The 14,287-nt window shown below is 48.4% G+C and overlaps 1 pseudogene; it reads left to right on the top strand.

The window, feature by feature from the left end:
- Positions 1 to 1,775: 1,775 nt before the first annotated feature.
- LOC118665828 lies at positions 1,776 to 3,114 on the top strand (annotated as a pseudogene).
- The last annotated feature ends 11,173 nt before the right edge of the window (positions 3,115 to 14,287 follow it).

The following is a 14,287-nucleotide window of genomic DNA, read 5'->3' as shown; positions in this document are numbered from 1 at the left end:
CTTCTCGGATTAATTGGCATGAAGTTAGAAACCAACTACAATAAATAAATAAACGCAAAAACACTAAAATACATGGAGGCTAAATAACATATTATTAGTCAATGAAAGGGTTACCAATGAATTAAAGCAAAAAAATTAAAGACTTCCTGGAAATAAATGAAAATCAACACACAACCACACAAAGCCAATGGAACACAGCAGTCCTGAGAGGGAAGTTCACAGCACTACAGGCCTACTTAAAGAAACAAGAAAAAGCACTAATAAACTATCTACCCCTAAAACTAAATTAATTAGAAAGAGAACAGCAAGACAAGTCCATAGGAATTAGGAGGAAGGAAATAATAAAGATCATGAAAAAAATGACATAGAGACAAATAACAAAACAAAAGTCAGTACAAAAGTTCAATAAATCCAAGAGCTGGTTCTTTGTAAAGACAAACAAGATTGATGAACCCCTAGCCATATTCATCAAGAAACAAATAGAGAGGACCCAGATAAATAAAATGAGACATAATAGAGGTGCTATAACAATGGACACCACAGAAATAACTATCCAGCAAATTAAAGTCTCAGACCAGTTGGTTTTGTAAAAGAATATTACTGAATATTCAGAGTTAGCACCTATCCTCTTCAAACTATTCCAAAAAAAAAATCAAGAGAAAGCTCTTTTTATGAAGCCAGCATTATCTTATTTCCAAAACCAGATAAAGACACTACAAAGAAAGAAAATTACAGGCCAATATTTGTGGGAAATTGTTTATTGCCTTCACTATCTGATAAGCATAGACAGAGCACTCCCCGAAACCCCCCGAAGGCTGGGTGCCTTTGAAGACCTCCCAAAGGTCGGAGCTAGGTGCCACCTCTGTTTGTCCAGACAGTGGTAGCTGGAACTGCTCCACCATTTATTATTATGTAAATCCTTGCTGATGGGCTAGTCTGCCTGTTGCAGGGGGTCACCTGCCTAGGGCTATGCTATGGGGGCATCCCAGATCAATAAAAGGTTGGAGCGGCCTGAGCATAGAGAGAAGTCCTTTGGGATTTGCCGCCTGGTCCCCCAATATTGCAAAATTATCTCGTGTCTTTTTCTCTCATTTGTTGTGCGGCTCCTCTTTCAGATACCGAACCCTACTCCACGCGAGTCGTGGAAGGAAACACTCAACAAATATTCCTGATGAACACAGATGGTAAAATCCTCAACAAAATATTGGCAAATCGAATCCAGCAATATATTAAAAAGATCATAGACCATGTTCATCTGGGATTTATTCTGGGGATGCAAGGCTGGTACAATAATGGCAAATCAGTACATGTGATACATCACATAAGTAAACTGAAAGATAAAAATAATATGATCATACCAATAGATACAGAAAAAGCATTCGACAAAATCCAGCACACTTTTTTGATAAACACTCTCAGTAAAGTGGAATTAGAGGGATCATACCTCAACATAATAAAGGTCATCTATAATAGTAAAAGTATAATATGCAAATACTCATACAAGTCAACAAACGGAAGATAAACAACTCAATTAAAAAATGGGCAGGAGACCTGAATAGACTTGTCTCAAAGAGGACATACAAATGGCCAAGAGTCACATGAAAAAATGCTCAAAGTCACTAATTATCAGAGAAATGCAAATTAAAATGAGTATGTTATATCACTTCACACCTATCAGAATGGCTATCATAAAAAAATGAACAAACAAGAAGAGCTGGAGAGGATAATGAAAGATGAGTTGGCTGCTAGTGGGAATGCAAATTTATGTAGCGATTATGGAAAGCAGTATGAATTTTCCTAAAAAAATTTAGAATGGAACTTACATTTGACTCAGTGACACCATTATGGGAATATATTCTAAAAACCCAAACACCAATCTGAAAAAATATATGCACCCCTATGTTCAAAGCAGCATCATATCTAATAAAAGAATAATATTCAAATTAGGCATCACTCCTTCACAAAGATGGCAGCGCACATAGTCACAAGATAGCGGTGCCCGGTCCTCTCAGACCCTCCTGGAGTCCTGCAGCGATGGCCTGGGGGTCGGGCACTGAAAACCGGCAGCATCCACAGCCACCCTGCCTGGAGTCCTGCAGCCCTGGCCCAGGGGGCAGGCTCTAGGAGAGGGCAGCGTGAGGAGAGGAGAGGGCAGCAGGATTGAGAGTGCAGTTTGGGACTTGGTTAGGAGTCACTGGGGCTCGGGTGGGGTTGGGAGCAGAGGGCCCCGGTCACCAGGCTGACAGCAGGACACACCAGCCGTGCTCAAGGACATCTGTGTCCAGTAGGAGAAGCTGGCTGCCAAGAGCATGCAGAATGCCGAATAATGGTTCAAGAGCCGCTTCACTGTGCTGAACAAGAGCACTGCCAAGAATACTGAAGCGGTGTGTACCCCCAAGGAGAAGGTGTCTGAGAGCCGCTGCCTGCTCATGGCCAAGACCCTGAAGATGGAAGCACGCTGGAGGATGAATAAAGCGCTGGAAAAGCAGCTACAAGAGCTGCAGGATAAGCAGAACACCAACATCAGTGCTATGCAAGGCACAATAAACAAATTAGAAAATAAGTTGAGAACTACAAAGAGTGAAATGGCATGATATTTAAAAGAATACCAGGATCTACTCAATGTGAAGATGACTTTGGACGTTGACATTGCAGCTTACAGGAAACTCCTGGAAGGTGAGGAGACCCGGCTCAGTTTCACCAGGGTGGGAAGCATAGCCAGCAGCAACTCCCAGAGTTCCCAGGTCTTTGGCAGATCTGCCTACCGTGGTTTATAGACCAGATCCTACTTGATGTCCGCTGGCTCCTTCCCTTCTTAATACATCAGCCACATCCAGGAGGAGCAGATCGAGGAGGAGGAGACCATTGAGGTTACAAAAGCCAAGGAAAATAAGGATGAACCCCCCTTTGAAGGAGAAGCTGAAGAGGAGGATAAGGAGAATGAAGAGGCTGAGGAAGAGGAAGGAGAGGAAGAGGAGGAAGGTACAAGGAAGAATTTGAGGATGCAAAGGAGGAAGAAGGAGGTAAAGATGAAGGAGAAGATTTTCAAGAAGCTGAGGACAAGAAGAAAGATGAAGATGCTGGGAGGAGCAAGCAACCAAGAAGAAAGATTGAGGTCCCCTTTCCTTAATTATTTCAGGAATAATCCACCCGAAACCAGGTCAATCCCATCACAAACAGTTGATTTCCCGATATTATATGAATTAAGAAGTCAATATATGTAACATTCTGAGGTGACTCAGGTTAGACATTAAATGTTGTGCTATGACTTTTCTCCTTATGCAGAATATCTGTTTGCTTGCAGAGTGGCTTCCTGGCTTGCTGCCAGCCTGTGCATGGTCCATGCTTATGAGTTCAGGATCTATGGCAATGTGAATAATTCAGATGCTTACAATAAAAACACATTAACAATTAAAAAACATGAATACATGAGTTAACTAATGTTAATGTTAAACTTCATGGAAAAAAATAGTCCTTTCAATATTTGGTGGTTAGAAATTAAAGACCTCAAATCATGTGCAATAAACCGTAAAGTTCCAAAGAATGAAAAAAAAAATACATCAGGAGTCAGGAAACGTTAAAAAAACACACAAAAAAAACAGGAACTATTCCCAAATCAGGAAGGTTAGTTACAGGGTGTATATTATTGCTTCGAATACAGTATTTCCTACTAATTACAACATATACAATGTAATTTATTAGATGCCTTCCTATCGCATGAAGTATGTATTCTCATAGAGTAATAGAGTAGTATGTTATAGTTATGGCACTATGTCATATCCTATCTATACTAATAAAAGGGCAATATGCTAATTAGACAGTGAGATCTTCTGAACATCCTTCGGGACAAAGCCATGGTGGAGGGGCTGAGGCAGATGCAGTTTGGGGCAATCAGACCAGGAGGAGAGAGCAGTTAGGAGTGATCAGGCTGACAGGGGGGCAGTTGGGGGCAAGCAGGCCAGCAAGAGGGGTCATTGGGGGCAATCAGGCTGGCAGGGGGGACAGTTAGGGGTGAGCAGGCCGGCAGGCAGAGTGGTTAGGTGCTATCAAGCAGGCAGGCAGGTGAGCAGTTAGGAGCCAGTGGTCCTGTATTGCCAGGGGGTTGTCTGACTGCCGGTTTAGCCCCAATGGAATCCCATTGTGTCTAAATTGGCAGTCCAACATCCACTGAGGGGTCCCAGATTGGAGAGGGTACAGGTTGTGCTGAGGGACACCCCCACCACCATGCATGAATTTCATGCACTGGGCCACTAGTTATTTATAATGGCTAAGACTTGGAAATAGCCCAAGTGCACATCACCAGATGAATGGATAAAAATGCTATAGAACATTTACACTACAGAATACTGTGCAGCTGTAAAAAAAGAAGGATCTCTTACCTTTGAGACAGCATGTATGGACCTGGAAAATAATATGCTAAGTAAAATAGGCCAAAGGTAGAAAGACAAATATCATATGATCTCACTAATTTGTAGACTCTAATGAACAGAATAAATTGACCAACAATATAAGAACTGAAGCATGGAGGCACGGAACAGACTGACATACCTCGGGATTGGAATTGGGGAGACAATACAAGATAAACTAAAGAACTTGTTTACTTATATGCATAGCCCTTGGACACAGGCTGTAGTGCAGTTAAGTCCTGGGGTGGGTGGGTAGGAGCTCAGAGGAGGAGGGAGAAGAGGGGTTAATGGAAGATATCTGTAATAATATCAACAATAAAAATATGTTAATAGAAAAAAAAGACTTATTCCTCCTGGAGCAATCCTATATTACAACCACCTGTCTCTGCTTTTAGTCCATGTATACATCATCACACTGAATACAGCAGACATGATTGTAAACTTCATTTTATTTTTAAGAGATATCATCACCTTCATCCAGTTTCTCAGATCAAAAAAGTAGGAATCTCCCTTGATTCCTCTCTTTGCCTTACTTTTCAGAAACAATCCATCTACAAGTTCTCCTGGTTCTATCCACAAATCTGACCACATCTCTCCATTTTGAAGACCATCATAAGGCCAAGCTACCACCACCATCCATGACTCAGCAGTCCCCTAACTTTCCACTTTCATCAATTCTGTAAATTGGAATGATTTGTTTTAAAAATATCAATCAAATGTAAGAGAGATTTTGCAGCCTAAACCGGCTTGGCTCAGTGGATAGAGCGTTGGCCTGCGGACTGAAAGGTCCCAGGTTCGATTCCGGTCAGGGGCATGTGCCTGGGTTGCGGGCACATCCCCAGTGGGAGGTGTGCGGGAGGCGGCTGATCGATGTTTCTCTCTCATCGATGTTTCTAACTCTCTATCTCTCTCCCTTCCTCTCTGTAAAAAATCAATAAAATATGTATATATATTTAAAAAAAAAAAAAAAAAAGAGAGATTTTGCAGAACTCCCCACTCTGGCTTCCATGAAATCGGTAGTTATTCCCTATCTCTCACACACTTTATGGTGAAACTGCTGCTAATCCAAGGATTGGCAAAAGCATCCCTGAAGCAGAGTTTCCCACATTTGATAACCAGAATCCTTAGATGAGAGAAGTAAATTTCCAGAAGTTGAGAGCACTGGCTACAGGATGGCTAAGATTCAGGGAAACTGTAGGTACAAGTTCAGATTATTATTTAGTTAGTATCTCAGTGGAAAACTCCAGCCTGCAGTTATACTGAGGGCATTAGTTGTTAATCAGGATGGCGATTAGGAAAATCATGGGAGATGCTACCATAAATCATCAAAGCCCAGCTCCAATGCTGATAGCTCATGTTAATTTGTGTGACAGATGTCAGATAAGGCCATGAATTATTCCTATCTCTGTACACTTGCCTCTTTAAGATGTGAATATGCAGCTCCTCCCACATCATGCTCAGTCTGTTCCTCCAACCCTTGCATCTGGGTGGACCCTGTGATTTGCTCTGGACAACAGAGCAGTAGAAGCATAATGCAAGTAAACTCCAAAAGTGCTGATGCCCTGTGTGGTTTGCTGTCACTTTCTGGTTTTCAGGACCCTGCAACAGCTTCATAAAGAGGCCAGGACCAGCCTGATTGATGGTGGGGGACACAAGGCACAGTTATCCCCATCAACCGAGCCTGCCCAAGAGCCTGCTAACTACCAGACATGTCCATGGGTGATCCAACTCAAAACTACCCAGTTGCTGGATCTTGAGAGAATTATACTCAGCACAAATGTCTGATGAAAAAGTGCAAAAACCATATGATTTCACTCATATTTGGGATATAAAATAGAAATCAATCAGCCATCAAATAAAACAAATAAACTCATTGCTTTGGACAGCATTGCCAAATGGTTAGAGCATCAGACCAAAAACAAAAGGGTCACGGGTTTGATTCTGTGTCAAGGTTACATACCTGGGTAGGATGTTGGATCCCCAGCCCTAGACAGTGCCCCTGCAAGAGACAATCAATCAATGTACTCTCTCATACCCATGGTTCTCTCTCTCTCTCTCTCTCTCTCTCTCTCTCTCTCTCTCTCTCTCTCTCTCTCTTCCCCTCCCTCCCCCTCCCTTCCTCTCTTCTCTCTTCTCTTCTCTCTAAAAAATCAATTTAAGAAAATCTTTGGGTGAGAACAAAAAACTAACTAGCTAACTAACTAAAAAATAGACATAGACCACAGTATGGTGGTTGCTGGTGTGAAAGGGGAGTGGGGAAATGTTGAAGAGAGTAAAGGGTCAAATATATCGTGATGGAATAAGACAAGATTTTGGGTGGTGAGCATACGATGCAATACACAGATGATATATTGTACATTTGTACATCTGAAATTCATTCAATATTATTAACCAATGTCACCCAAGAAATTTTAATCTGTGAGGATGGTAGGGCCATCTGCATCTTGTATTTCCACAATTACCTGTGGACAAGCACAATACTGGACAAAGAGTGGTTATCAATAAATATTTGTTAAATAAAGAAATTGATCAAAATCTCTCTGATTCTTGCTTTCTCTTTGATCTTTATATCCAGCCTATATCTGTGGGAAAGATTATCCTTTTCTTATTCATCAATGTTTAGGGTCACAGAAACAAACAATTACATTTTTTGTTGTTGTTAATATTCACCTGGGGATATGGATATTTTTGATTGATATTTTAGAGAGAGTAGAAAGGAGGGGTGGAGGAAGGAGAGAAGGAAGAAAGAGAGAGAGAGAGAGAGAGAGAGAGAGAGAGAGAGAGAGAGAGAGAGAGAGAGAATGAGAGATGTGAGAGAGACACATTGATTTGTTGCCTCCTGCACAAGCCCTAACTGGAGCAGGGCATCTAATATGCAACCCAGGCGTGTGCCCTTGATCAGGAATCAAATCCACAACCCTTTGGTGCATGGGCTGACATGCTAACCACTCAGAAACATGCGTTAGAGCTAAACAATTAAGTTTTAAATATTTTTTTTCTCTTTGCTATCTAGAAACATTGGGAAATGTTTGAATAACTCATTGGAGCAGACTTTGACTGGAGCAAGCTGAACATGCTAGTTGTTAAAAACTGGCTCATCTGATAGGAAGCCATAAAATACAAACTTGAATCACTATTAAATACACAGACACTCCTTTTGACAGAAGATTTATGTCTTTATACCTTAAAGATAGGAAGTAGAGAACAGCTTCTTATCAGCTAAGAAGAGAAATGTTTACAATTCAGCTTTGTCCACAGAGTTGATGTTGGTGATGGTTGTTCAGAGGGATAACATGCTGATCTGTGCTTCTTACACTTCCCAGTGCTCTTCACCCACCAGCTTCCCTCAGGGCTACTTCTGTCTGCTCACCCAACTCTATCCCTGAAAGCTTCTAGTTTATTTATAAATTATATGAATGGTAAGTGAAATCATTTATTTATACAAATATCCTCTAAGCAGCAATCCCTGAAAGAATTACTATTTTTTTTGGCCTCAGTTTTCAAAATGGATTACAGCCTAAAATCAGCAGACACAAAATATAAAGAATGAGAAATCTATGCTGAAACTGATTGGAATGGCTCAATGTCAACATATGAACCCGGAAGTCTCAGCTCAATTCCTGGTCAGAGAACATACCTGGGTTATGGGCTAGATCCTCTGAAGGTGCTTGCAGGAGGCAGCCAATCAATAATTTTCTCTCATCACTGATGTTTCTATCTCTTTCTCCCTATCTCTCCCTCTCTGATATATATATATATATATATATATATATATATATATATATATATATATATATATATATATATATATATATATATATATATATATGACCTGGGGCACAAAAACTTGTGGACTGGAGGAGGGGTATCCCTCAGCACCACTTGTGCCCTCTCACAGTCTGGGACCCCTCAGGAGATAACGACCTGCTTGTTTAGGCCTGCTCCCGGGTGGTAGAGGGCAGGTCCAATCCCTAGGTGCCTTCCCTGCAGCCCCTGGTCGGGCTCAGAGCAGGGCCGATTGGGGAGTTGGGGCGCCGCCCCCTGTCACACTCAAGGCATGGTCCATGGAGAGGTTGCGGCGCCACCCCCTGTCATGCACAGAGCAGGGCGAATCAGGGGGTTGTGGCGCCACACCTGTCACTTACAGAGTCAGCGGATCAGGGGGTTGGGGCGCTGCCCCCTGTAACGCACAGAGCAGGGCCCATCAGGGGGGTTGGGGCTCCGTACCCTGTCACACACAGAGCAGGGCCGATCAGGGGGTTGGGGAGCTCCCCCCTGTCATGCACAGAGCAGAGCAGATCAGGAGGTTGTGATGCCACCCTCAGTCATGCTCAGGGTAGGGCCGATTGGGAGGTTGGGGCACCACCCCCTGTCACACTCAAGGCAGGGTCCATGAGGAGGTTGCGGTGCCACCCCCTGTCAAACAGAGCAGGGCAGATGAGGGGGTTGGGGCACCGCCCCCTGTCACACACAGAGCAGCATGGCAATCAGGGGGGTTGGGTGCTGACCCCTGTCATGCAGCTCCAGGGGCCAGGAGGCATCGCGGCTCCACTGATCCCGGTGCTGGGAGGCATATTACCCGTTTACTATATAGGATAGAGGTGTGGTGCATGGGTGGGGGCTGGCTGGTTTGCCCTGAAGGGTGTCTTGGATCAGGGTGAGGGTCCCGCTTGGGTGCCTGGCCAGCCTGGATGAGGGGATGAAGGCTGTTAGCAGCTGGTCACGCCCCCTTCAGGGTGGGGGTCCCCACTGGGGTGCCTGGCCAATCTGGGTGAGGGGCTGAGGGCTGTTTTCAGGCTGGCGGGTGACTGAAGCTCCAACCTCTCCTTTTTTTCTTTTTTATTCTGGGATTTATTTACCTTCTATGGCTGTCACTGGAGCTGAGAGCCAGCTTTAGCTCTGAGGCTTGGCTGCAGCTCTGAGACCTCGGCTGCTGAAAGCAGGTTTCTGGGCTTTGTTTACCTTCTGTATTTGAAACTTTGTTGTGACTCCAGCTCTGAGATCCTGGCAGGCTGAAAGCAGGTTTCTGGGGTTTATTTAGCTTCTATATTTGCAACAATGTTTCTTAAACTGCAGCTCAGAGCTGGGCGGCGGCAGACGGGGAACCTTGGCTTCCTCCATCACTGGAGCAAGCAAAACTCCTGTTCACTTCAGCTGCCTGGCTGCCGGCCGCCATCTTGGTTGGCAGTTAATTTGCATATCTTGCAGATTAGCTAATGGGAAGGGTAGCGAAGTTATGGTTAATTACCATGTTTCTCTATTATTAGATAGGATATTAGTGGCCAAGTGCACAAAATTTGTGCACGGGGGAGGGGGGTTTTCCTCGACCCAGCCTGCTCCCTCTCCAATCTGGGACCCCTCTCCAATCTGAGACATCCCTCCCTCTCACAATCTGGGACTGCTGGCTCCTAACTGCTCACCTGCCTGCCTGCCTGATAGCCCCTAACCACTCTGCATGCCAGCCTGCTTTCCCCCAATTGCCAACCCCCACTGGCCTACTTGCCCCAAACTGCCACCCCCACCAGTGCGATCACCCCCAACTTCCCCCCTTGCTGGCCTGCTTGTTCCCAGCTGCCCTCCCCACTGGCCTGCTTGCCTCCAACTTCCCCCCTTCTGGCCTGCTCACCCCAAATGACCCCCATAGGCCTCATCGCCCCCAACTGACCCCCACTTATGTGCTGTGTGCCCCTAACTGGCCCCCCTGCTTGCCTGCTCACCCCAACTGCCCCTCCATGCTGGCCTGATCTCCCACAATGGTCCCCCACCACCTTCCTGATCAGCCACAACTGCCATCCCCTCTTTGCCCCTAACCACCTCTACCTTGGCCCTGCTACCATGGCTTTGTCCAGAAGGTCTGTGGAATGTCGCCCACTCTAATTAGTATGTTATCCTTTTATTAGTATAGATAGAGGCTTGGTTCATAGGTGGGGCCTGGCTGGTTTGCCCTGAAGTTTGTCCCAGATCAGGATGGGGGTTCCCTTGTGGGGGCGGGGTGGCCTGAGCAAGGGGCCTGTGGTGGTTTGGAGGCTGGCAATGCCCCCATTGTGGTGGGGGTATACACTGGAGATGGTGCCGGCTTGGGAGAGGGGCTGGGGGAGTTTGCAGGCCAGTCACGCCCCCATGGGGTGAGGTTCACCACTTGGGGGCCTGGACAGCCTGGGTGAGAGGCTGAGGGCCATTTTCAGGCTGGCCACACCCCCTTCAGTGTGGGTGTCCCCACTGGAGTCCCTGGCCAACCTGGGTGAGAAGCTGATGGCTGTTTGCAGGCTTGCCACACCCCCCAGTGGGGACCCTCATGCCATGGGGCTGTGGCCAGCCTAGGTAAGGGGTTGAGGGTCATTTTCAGGCCCCTCCCTCAGCAGCTGGCCCTGGGGACCCAAGTCTCCAGTGCCCACAGGACCCTCCTTAGGCACAGGCCCAGGAGGGCAGGAAGCTTGGCTTCCTTTGTTGTTAGGGAGACCCAAGCCTCCTGCCTTCTCCTCCTGGCTCTGTGGACTCTGCCATCTTTGTCCCAATAATTTGAATACTCACTCCTGATTGGCTGATGAGCATGGCTTTTGGGAATCACAGAGCAACAGTTAATTTGCATGCTTCTCTTTTATTAGTATACTAGAGGCCCGGTGCACAAAAATTTGTGCACTCGGGGGGGAAGGGAGGGTCCCTCAGCCCGGCCTGTGCCCTCTCACAGTCTGGGACCCCTCGGGAGATAACGACCTGCTGGCTTAGGCCTGCTCCCGGGTGGCAGAGGGCAGGCCTAATCCCTAGGTGCAGCCCCTGGTCCAGCTCAGAGCAGGGCCGATTGGGGAGTTGGAGTGCCGCCCCCTGTCATGCACAGAGCAGGGCGGATTGGGAGGTTGCGATGCCACCATCCTTCACACTCAGGGTAGGGCCGATTGGGGGGTTGGGGCACCCCCCCCCTCACACTCAAGGCAGGGTCAATGGGGAGGTTACGGCGCCACCCCCTGTCACACACAGAGCAGGGCCAATCAGGGGGTTGGGGCGCTGCCCCCTGTCACACTCACAGAGCAGGGCCCATCGGGGGGTTGGGGCTCCATACTCTGTCACGCACAGAGCAGGGTCGATGAGGGGGTTGGGGAGCTCCCCCCTGTCACACACAGAGCAGGGCCGATAGGGGAGTTGGGGCACTGCCCCCTGTCACACACAGAGCAAGGCGGATCAGGGGGTTGGGGCGCCGCACCCTGTCACACACAGAGCCGCAGGGTGGTCAGGGGGTTGGGGAGCTCCCCTTATCAGGCACAGAGCAGGGCTGATTAAGGGGTTGGGGTGCCTTCCCCTGTCAGGAACAGAGCAGGGCCGATAGGGAGGTTGTGGCGCTGCCCCCTGTCACGCTGATCCCAGTGCCAGGAGGCCTCTCGGCTCCACTGATCCCGGTGCTGGGAGGCATATTACCCTATTACTATATAGAATAGAGGCCTGGTGCATGGGTGGGGGCTGACTGGTTTTCCCTGAAGGGTGTCCTGGATCAGGGTAGGGGTCCCCACTGGGGTGCCTGGCCAGCCTGAGTGAGGGGATGATGGCTGTTTGCAGCTGGTCACACACCCTTCAAGGTGGGGGTCCCCATTGGGGTGCCTGGTCAGCCTGGGTGAGGGGCTGAGGGCTGTTTTCATGCTGGGACTGAAGCTCCCAACTGCTCCTTTTTTTCTTTTTTCTTTTTTAATTCTGGGCCAGCTTTAGCTCTGGCTCCAGCTCTGAGGCCTCAGCTGCTGAAAGTAGCTATCTGGTTTGTTTAGGTTCTATAATCAAAACTCTGTATCAACTCCAGCTCTGAGATCCCGGGCTCGCTGAAAGCTGGTTTCTGGGGTTTTGTTTAGCTTCTATATTTGTTACAATGTTTCTTAAACTGCAGGCTCAGAGGCCGGCAAGGCAGGCGGGGACGTTGGTTTCCTCCGTCACTGAAGCAAGCAAGCCTCATGTTAGTTTCAAGCTGCCTGGCTGCCAGCCGCCATCTTGGCTGGCAGTTAATTTGCATATCTAGCTGATTAGCCAATGGGAAGGGTAGCGGTCGTACGCCAATTACCATGTTTCTCTTTTATTAGGTAGGACTAGAGGCCCAGTGCACAAAAATTTGTGCAATGGCGGGGAGGGGGTATTCCTCAGCCCCACTTGTGCCCTGTCACTTTCTGGGACCTCTCGGGAGATAATGACCTGCTGGCTTAGGCCCGCTCCTAGGTGGCAGAGGGCAGGCCCAATCCCTAGGTTCCTGCCCCGCAGCTCCTGGTCTGGCTCAGAGCAGGGTCAATTGGGGAGTTGGGGCACCGCCCCCTGTCATACACAGAGGAGGGTGGATCAGGGGGCTGTAGCACCACCCCTGTCACATACAGAGCCGGCTGATCAGGGGTTTGGGGCGCTGCCCCCTGTCATGCACAGAGCAGGGCGGATCTGGAGGTTGCAATGCCACCCTCAGGGTAGGGCAGATTGGGAGGTTGGGGTGCCACCCCCTGTCACACTCAAGGCAAGGTCGATGGGGAGGTTGCAGCACCACTCCCTGTCACGCACAGAGCAGGGTGGATCAGGGCGTTGGGGCACTCCCCCCTGTCACACTCAGGGCAGGGCCGATAGGAAGGTTGTGACTCCACCCCATCACACACAGAGCAGGGCCCATGGGGGGGTTGAGGCGCTGCACCCTGTCACCCACAGATCAGGGCCAATCAGGGGGTTGGGGAGCTCCCCCCTATCAGACACAGAGCAGGGCCAATCAGGGGGTTGAGGCACCTTCCCCTGTCATGAACAGAGCAGGGCGGATAGGGAGGTTGTGGCCCCACCCCCAGTCACACACAGAGCACAGGGCGATCAGGGGGTTTGGGCGCTGCCCCCTGTCACGCTGCTCCAGGGGCCAGGAAGCCTCATGGCTCCACTGTTCCCAGTGCTGAGAGGCCTCGTGGCTTCGCTTGACACCAGGACAGTGAGGCCTTGATGCTCTGCCGATCCCGGTGCTGGGAGGCCTCGCTGCTCCACTGATCCCAGGCCGGGAGGCCTTGTGGCTCCGCTGATCCCAGGTTTGGGAGGCCTTGCGGCTCCACTGATCCCAGTGCTGGGAGGCATATTACCCTTTTACTATATAGGATAGAGGCCTGGTGCACGGGTGGGGGCAGACTGGTTTGCCCTGAAGGGTGTCCTGGATCAGGGTGGGGGTCCCGCTTGGGTGCCTGGCCAGCCTGGATGAGGGGATGATGGCTGTTTGCAGCTGGTCACACCCCCTTCAGGGTGGGGGTCCCCACTGGGGTGCCTGGCCAGTCTGGGTGAGGGGCTGAGGGCCGTTTTCAGGCTGGTAGGTAACTGAAGCTCCCAACCTGTCCTTTTTTTCTTTTTCTTTTTTTCTGGGATTTATTTACCTTCTATGGCTGTCATTGGAACTGAGAGCTGGCTTTAGCTTTGAGGCTCGGCTCCAGCTCTGAGACCGCAGCTGCTGAAAGCAGGTTTATGGGTCTTTGTTTATCTTCTCTATTTGAAACTTTGTTGAGACTCCAGCTCTGAGATCCTGGCAGGCTGAAAGCAGGTTTCTGGGTTTTGTTTAGCTTCTATATTTGCAACATTGTTTCTTAGAGAGCAGCTCAGAGCTGGGCAGCGGCAGGTGGAGAACCTTGGCTTCCTCCTTCACTGGAGCAAGCAAGCCTCCTGTTCACTTCAGTTGCCTGGCTTCAGGCCGCCATCTTGGTTGGCAGTTAATTTGCATATCTTGCTGATTAGCAAATGGGAAGGGTAACGAAGTTACGGTTAATTACCATGTTTCTCTATTATTAAATAGTACTAGAGGCCCAGTGCACAAAAATTTGTGCACTCTGGGGGTAGGGGGCATTCACTCAGCCCGGCCTGTGCCCTCTCGCAGTCTGGGACCCCTCAGGGGATGACCACCTATTGGC

The sequence above is a fragment of the Myotis myotis genome, unplaced genomic scaffold (genome assembly GCF_014108235.1).
Source record: "Myotis myotis isolate mMyoMyo1 unplaced genomic scaffold, mMyoMyo1.p scaffold_m19_p_11, whole genome shotgun sequence".
In the NCBI taxonomy this organism is placed as follows: domain Eukaryota; kingdom Metazoa; phylum Chordata; class Mammalia; order Chiroptera; family Vespertilionidae; genus Myotis; species Myotis myotis.
Note: the sequence above shows the minus strand (reverse complement) of the source record. Positions and strands in the feature narration are given on the sequence as shown.